The sequence below is a fragment of the Lactuca saligna genome, chromosome 4 (genome assembly GCF_052625555.1).
Source record: "Lactuca saligna cultivar CGN05327 chromosome 4, ASM5262555v1, whole genome shotgun sequence".
NCBI classification, from domain to species: domain Eukaryota; kingdom Viridiplantae; phylum Streptophyta; class Magnoliopsida; order Asterales; family Asteraceae; genus Lactuca; species Lactuca saligna.
The window spans coordinates 4,590,015-4,598,243 of NC_136420.1; the positions used below are offsets into that span (position 1 = coordinate 4,590,015).

The 8,229-nt window shown below is 40.0% G+C and overlaps 1 non-coding gene across 1 annotated transcript; it reads left to right on the top strand.

The window, feature by feature from the left end:
* The first annotated feature begins 5,237 nt into the window (after positions 1–5,237).
* Positions 5,238–5,344, top strand: LOC145044584 (small nucleolar RNA R71). The gene has a single exon (XR_013681533.1). It is a non-coding gene; the product is annotated as a small nucleolar RNA R71 (small nucleolar RNA).
* The last annotated feature ends 2,885 nt before the right edge of the window (positions 5,345–8,229 follow it).

Genomic DNA, 8,229 nt, shown 5'->3' on the forward strand with positions numbered 1-8,229 from the left:
AACTTTTTGAATTTCTTGGAATTTTGATCTTTTGATCTTCACTTTATTTGCTCCAAAATTCTTCAAACTTTTTGGTAATTCTCTTTTTTTTTACATGTACCTCTCTTTTTCACTCAAAACCTACATGCTTAAGCAGAGGCGCTCAACCTCAACCTTTATTGGTTAATGGTAATAATTTCCTGGATACATTTCAGGTTTAGGTTGCTAAACATATTGCATCCTTCAAACCGAGCGGGGTTATGTTTTTGTTCCATGATTTCACTAAAATAAGGGAAGCCACAAATGCACTATAATGTATATTGGCTCAACTAAACATTTGAGCTTTCATCGGATCATCCCACATAACACTAGCAATTAACTCAAATTATTATTACTAGATTCCAATTATTAACGATTTCAATTTCTATGACTATCTAGCAATTTACTTTTTCTACCCCTACCCCACACTTATTTCATGCAATGCCCTCATTGTATGCATAAACATAAATCAAAATTAAAGAAAAGGGAGTAAAAGGAACAGACTCCCCTGGAATAGTGGCATGAGCATCTCCAAAAGCGTGGAAAATGTGCAATTGGACTTCCAAAAATAGAAACTTGGTGTAGAACGGGTTGAATACGTAAATAAACCACGAACATGACTCGAAACTTCAATTCTTAAAAGTGGGTATTTGCAAGGGAAAATGTGGGCAATGATAAAATGGATCACGTCGTGGCATATTACAGTCCACGTCGTGATATGGAATAACAATGCGGAAATTCGTCTAACTACAAGAATGCCACGACGTGGCCCGAAGGAGTCCACGTCGTGGAAACTGTGAATCAGCAGGAAATGACTTATTTGTTTTATTTACTCTAGTAGCATTGACCAATGGGTAACTCGTTTCCGATGCTCCTATGCAAATATATTTTCCAACTATAACCTCTCTCCTAAAATACCCCACACTTATCTTGACTTGTGGGTTCCGACTCACGACTTTAAGCTTCCTTGACTAGACAGACATGACTCGAAAGTTACTCCTCTATGCTCCTTAGAATTCCAATGCTAATCTGAAAAAAAAAAGGAACAACCCAAAAGAAAGAAAAAGTAACATCATAATTTTAATAACGTGTTACACACCAAATTCAAACAAACTAAAAACTACTCAATAAAAAGAAATAAAATAAAATCAATCATCATCTCGATCTTGTGCTCCACTTGGCCCTGCTCCGTCATCCTGCGGACGCCATAGCTCCTCCCATGTCGGAAAATAAGGATACTGCAGTGGCATAGAAGGTGGTCGGGTCACACCCAAATGCGAAGAAATACCCTCCGTAAGTTGGGTATTGTAAATGGCATGACCCCGTAGATTATCCAAATATGTTCCCACCCGACTCTGAAAAGGGTCGGTGGGCACTCCCTGCACATACTGCAAAGCAACCCGCTCTCGCTCGACTTCACCTCTAGCCCGCACATTCCGATGCCTTGGTCTGGCTGGTGGTTGCTGTCCCGGTTGCACCTCCTCTTCATCGTCCTCTATTGGTGGTATCATAAAACGACCCCCGATATTCACCACCGCTCGCATCACACCCAAGACTTGAATGGTCAAGTCTGTATCCGGGAACCGAGTAAGATTCCTCACAAAGTCATGGGTCAAAATATGATATGACCTAGCCAGGCGAGTAACCAAATGTCCCCCAGTAATCGGGCTCCCGGGCCTAGAATTGGCCGCTCTCTTCCCCATAAACCTCGCCAACATATAAGGTAAATCACAGCAAACCCCTGGGGTAATAAGAGTCCATAAATAAAACAGATTCTGAATGGGGACCTTATCACCATGATGCTTGTGATTTATTGAAAAAGTAATAAGGCGGTGTAAAAATCGGAAAACAGGATTCCGAATTTGTGACTCACTCGAGTCACGAGTGTTGTACTCATGATTAGAAATGCCCCGCCAAAACTGCACATCCATAATACACGGAGCAAAATCCCGAACGCATCCGAGCAAGAACGGTATGAAAAACGGAGATTGCGTCTCCACTTTGGTATAGAGACCCATGCGCCAAGCGAATTCCCGAAGACTACACTCTATATAAATACCACCCAAACGAAACACAAGTGCCCGGTTGTAGGTGAAATCAAGGGTGCGTTCCTCGAAACATACGGTAGAGAAAAACTCCACCGATAATTCCCGGTATACGGGTTCTTGAATAGAAAATAAATTCCTCCACCCGTGACAAGTGAAAGAAAATTGATCTCCAACATATGTCTTCGACCAATACTGTTCCAACTCTGCTACCATTCCCACTCCACCAAGCCATCCCCAATCGATAATTGGGGCTATTGCAAATTCTCTATTGTAGAGCCATCCAAGCCGATTCTCGTAGGTAGTTAGCAACAGTCGGGGAATGTTTTGAGGAAACTGGTATAACGGATGTATACTTGCTACATCTATCGGGTTTTCCTCTTGTGGAACAGCTCGTCGTGGTCCTATTTCTGCATACAAAAGCAAACCAAAGAAGCAAACAACCAACACATTAAAACATATTAAATGGGTCTGCCAGAAGTCACGACGTGGACAGGCTATGCCACATCGTGGGCCGCATCGCGAACAACTCCTGGATCGGACTTTTTACAAGCGATTTCTACCACAATTAGTGCTAGGGGTTTGTTCCTATGAACATTTAAATGACATGCAATCTAAAATCAACCACTAGATTCAACCAATTTCTTGAATCATACAAACCCTAACCATAAAAACTTGAAATTGGAAGAATTACTACAAAATAATGAGTAGAACACGTACCAAGTAGATTAATTGGCAAGATCTTGCAAGGAAATTGGAAGTAGAATAAGAAATTGGCTGTGGGGCTATAATGTTTCCGTTCGTGTGGCAGTCTCCAAGTGGGGAATGAGAATTATCGGTCAAAGGGTTTTAAACAAATGGTCCCCCCTGATTTTTAAAGGCCACGATGTGGTTTGCTATGCCCACGTCGTGGACCTTAAGTCTGCTTTATAATCAGGTTTCTTATTTTGGGCCACGACGTGGCTTGCTATGCCCACGTCGTGGAAACCGCTCAATGCAAATTTCTAATAAAGTCTAACATATTAACTAATTTCATTATTTAAAAGTCCCTACATCTACTTACTTACTAATTACCAATTATTAGATGATGAGTTGAGGTTTTTCCTAATTAAAACAAATTAAAAGAAAAGAAAATGCAAACCAAACTCGGGTTGCCTCCCGAGAAGCGCTTCTTTTTCTTGGAGTCTTGAGCCGGACTCCGTGCCTTTTACGTTGAATCTGTTGAAGAATCACCCATTAAGATCTTTTGTTCCTTGAACCGCCGCTTGTAAGCTTGAACTCGCCTTTTATATGCTTTCTTTGAATTCTCCTTTTTAACTTTTCCCTCTTATCCAAACTTGCGTTTTGTGCCCTTAGTTTGTTCCTTGCACTCTGTAGCATCCGCCTCTTCTTTCACCACTGGCTTTGTTACTCTTGAAGTAGTCTCTTCTTCTTCACTTGTCATTTCCTCATCCTCTTTGCTCTCCCAAGAAGGCGGATTCTTGTAAGCAATGACTTCAATCAAATATGGAACAAATGCCCTCGGTTTTGTTCTTTTAACTTGATGAACTGCCTCTATCTCTTCTTCCATAAGCTTTTCCAGTTCTTCTAGTTCATTCTCTCTATTAATTGTGAACACCTCTTCTTTATCTTCTTGAAAGTCATCTTTTATCCCAAAAACTTCTTGTTCGTTTCCAACCCTCAGAGTGAGCTTAGAATCGCGAATGTCAACAAGAGCTCCAGCAGTGCTAAGCAATGGACGCCCAAGGATTAATGCAACATCCAGGTCTTCTTTCATATCCAAGACTACAAAGTCTATTGGAAAAACAAATTTTCCAATTTTTACCAAAATATCCTCCACGATGCCCCGGGGTTGTGTTACCGAACGATTTGCCATGTGAATCTTCGTTTTTGTAGCCTTCATCTTCTGAATTTCCAATTTTTTATAAAATGAAAAAGGCATCAAATTAATGCTAGCCCCAGAATCGGCTAAAGCATTAACCTTCATTTTATTCCCGAATTCACATGGAAGCGTGAGGCATCCAGGATCCCCCATCTTTTCTGGTGTTTCTCCCAACACAGCTTTTGAAGTTTGTTCACTTAGAACCATTGTAGACTGCTTCTTTAATTGCCTTCGAGTGTCGATCAAGTCTTGCAATAATTTCTGGTTCTCGGGAGCTTTGGATAAGGACTCGACAAAGGGAGTATTAATTGGAATCCCTTTCACATGCTTCACAAACTCTAATTGGTCCTTCTCCAGTTGACTAAGTGCTGCTCGAGTGGGAAATGGCAAAGGTGGATGATAAGCTGGAATAGGCTCAAGGGATTTTTGTTCAGACTTGTGCCACGTCGTGGCGATCCTGGTTCCACAATTTTTTCATTCTCGATCCTTAATTTCTTGGGCTGCTGCGGTTCTTCTTCCAATGCCTCCAGGAACTCAGAGATTGCTTCTTCTTCAATATCGATGGGCATTACGTGAGATTGGGTCATTACTTCGGGATTCTTTGGGGACAATTGTTCTTGAACTAGAGTAGCTAGTTGCCTAAATTGCACTTCAAGGTTATGGATGGAGGCTTGCTGATTCTTTATCAAAGTTTGTTGTTCCAAAATGGCGGAATCAGTGGCATTGTGTCTCTTTTCCGAAGCCTCCATAAACTTCATCAAAATGGTCTCTAGGTCGGGTTTCTTCTCGGCTGGTGGCTGCTCCTTTTGATATAGGCCTCGACCTGTCTGCCTATACTTCTCTTCTTTTTGCTTCTTATACTCTTCATATGGCAGCCATTCCTTCTTTGGTTTCCTCCAGTCCTCATCAAACTTATCCCCACTAGAGTAGCACATTTGAGCTTTTCTGTTCCCAAACTCATCCACATTGCAGTCCTTTGTCAAGTGTGGACCACTACATGGCTCGCACCCCAATCTTATGCATGTATCGACTAGTCCATTTGTGTTATCCTGCGATCCATGTTATTCAACATGGCCATTACAGCTGCAATTTCTTCAGTTTGGGCTCCTCCACTGCCTTTGATTCCATCTTGCCTAGGGTTGTGGTATTCTCGAGAATGCTTCGCGAATTCTTCAATCAACTCCTTGACCTCCCTTGGATTTTTCTTTGTTAATGGTCCTTGAGAGTCAAGGAGTCGTCTTGTCATAACGTTGACCCCGTCATAGAAAATTGAGATCTCTTGTTGCACATTTAGATCATGCTAAGGGTAATTTCTGAGCAAGCCCTTGTACCGCCCCCAAGCTTCGTATAATGACTCCCCCGTCTGTTGCTCAAAGTTGGCTATTGCCTTCTTGAGTTTAGATATCTTGGATGGCGGGCAAAACTGGTCCAGGAATTGCTCACGCATTTGAGCCCAAGTGGTGATTGTACTCGGTGGAAGTGATTTTAACCACTCCTTAGCAGCTCCTTTGAAAGTGACGGGAAGCATCCTAAGCAAAACTATGTTTCTGTTGACATTTGGGACGTTGAAGTAATCCGCAATGTCGTTGACTTCATCTAGATGCTTAAAAGCATCCTCATGATCTTTCCCAAAAAATGGGATATCCTTCAGTGCAGTCAATATGTGTCCCTTCAACTCGAATGTAACAGTAGCAGGTATTGCGGGTTGGACTAAACCGGGACCCACATCTTCTCGGATCCGCTTCTTGTAAGCTCCCATGGACATCTCTTCGATTGCTTCCATCTCGTACCTTGGCTTGTTCTCGGGTTCGCTCGTATGTTCTTCAAATTCTGGCTCGGTATCGCTTTCGGACTCGGTTTGGATGGGCGTATGATCCAAATGCTCAAGATTGCTCTTGTGCCTCGCGAATGAACTTGACTCTCCTGTCTTCTTTCCCGCCTTCCTAGAAAAGGCTGACTTCAATTCTTGTAAGGGCGTCTTCTTCTTGCGAAGTGCAGACTCGAGATCTTCAAGTGGTGGCACCAAGTGTGTGTTTGAGCTTCTGGTCATGAACTCCTGCAACTTGCTAAACTAAAAACATAAAACTGAACTAAAATAAAAAAAACTAACTACAAACTAAAATTTAAAAAAATCTAACTATCCACGTTGTGGCAAATATATGGCCACGTCGTGGATTCTGTGATTAACAGAAAATTTTTATTTTGCTGAAAAATTAACTTTTTGTGGTTTTGACTCCACAAGAAGGATCGATTAATTTAATGCAAATAAATAAGCTAAAAACTAAGCCGTTCCCCAGCAACGGCGCCAAAAACTTGATGTGCACAAAAGTACCCACTAATTTTAATATTTATAACCTAACAAACTTAGACTAACTATGCACTTATAGGCAGTGTACCTAGTCAGATTACAGTATAGCTTAGGTAATTCGGGTGTCGATCACAGAGAACGGTGTTCTAATTAATTTACTTACTATTAAATTAACCTAATTTATTAACAATTTTAATAAGGGTTTTTATCTGGTTTTACAAGATCAGATGAACTTAAATCAAATTCAATAAATAAAAACACTCTCTTGCTTAGTTGAATCCACTTCTCCCTCATGGCTAGCTAATGATCATGGATTATTAAGTTGGTTTTTTTAGTTATATTAGTAATTTAGTTCTATCTTACCAATAAGTAGCTAGTTCATGTCAAATCATGTATGTTCACACATAATTAAACACAGAACTAATTATGAATGTAAATATGCTATGTAAGATTTGTTCTATAAACGCAATTATGGTCACAATTCACGTTCTCTAGCACAACTAAGATTTATTCAGTCTAATTACTAACTAAGATTGGTCAATCCTAGCTCTAACAATTCAATGTTCACTAAATTATTAGGTAAACAGGTTCATGCAGTTTCATGGTCACTAAGCTACACAGAACATGCAATCAAGCAATTAGATAAACAAAGAATAACATGCTAGGTCATACAAATCAAACACAAGCACTTTTTACCAACTCAAATTAATCCATAAACATATAACTATTCATAAGTTCAAAGCTTCATCTAGCTAAGCAAGAGTAGCTAGATTCAGCTGCTCATCATAGTAATTAAACTAACACAGCCAAAACTAATGGAAGACATGTTCATAATTAACTAAAATATAAAACTTTACTTCTTTTGGTGTTGAAATCCCTCTTCCAAGACCTTTTTTTTGCTCTGAAACATCTCCTGGAACTCTTTTTCTTCTACCCCAGAACTCTCTTTTCGTAATAATCAGGAGGACTTATATAATCCTTAAAAAAACCGCGCCACGTCGTGGCCAGAGGCGTGCCACGTCGTGGGCTTCATGCAATATGTATCCTCCAAGAAAATCCTCTGCGTCGCGATGTTTATCTACTGGAACACCCGTGCCACGTCGTGGGCTTCATCACCACGTCGTGAATTGAGCACTTATCGTGAATCTACGATTTTCTTGTCTTTCAAGCCTCCCATGTTCCCCATTTTGTCACCTTTGGTCCCTCTCTTCGAAAATCCTTTATATTAACTGAAAATAACAATTTAAACTCATAAGTATCATAATTCTAAACATATTATCAATTTATTAACAAAAATGTACTTAAATATTGCCTAAAAATAAGTATAAATACAGCCATATCACCCCTATAAATAGGAGGGTGCGAACCCTCCCGGCTAAAATTAGAAAATTGACACTTTTTCACCCTAATTCCATATATTCACTATTTTGACTTTTCCCGAAGCCTCGGTATCAATTTTAGCACCCGAAACACGTCCCGAGACCCCCGAGAAGCCCAAAAATTTTATCTTTTTGGTTTTGAAGCCCTACCTTCGTAGAGCCCAATTTTCAATTAAGCTCCCGGTTTTCAACATAGAAAGTCATATTTAAAGCCGAAGTGTTGTCTAAATTACTATTTTAACCCTCGGTTAACTTAAGGTGAGTTTAATATATAGGAACAATTGTATGTTATGTGTTATATGTGCTATGTGCTTTTCAGTGTTATTATTCTGAGTTATTTTCCCGTGTTATTTTATTTGCTATGTTTATAGGAATTGTAATACCTTTGTCCATGTGATCAGTGAAAGGACTTAGATTCACATTGGTACTGGTACGTAGCCTCTGGCCATGTAGAGCATGTCTCCGTAAGAGAATAACTTCTATTCTATGGCGTTGGAAAATGGTTAGGCATGACTATAAGCCTGAAATCTAACAAGATGTTAATCAAAAATTGCATGTCTTCTATGCCATTTGGGCCAAAGTTTTATTGATGTATAT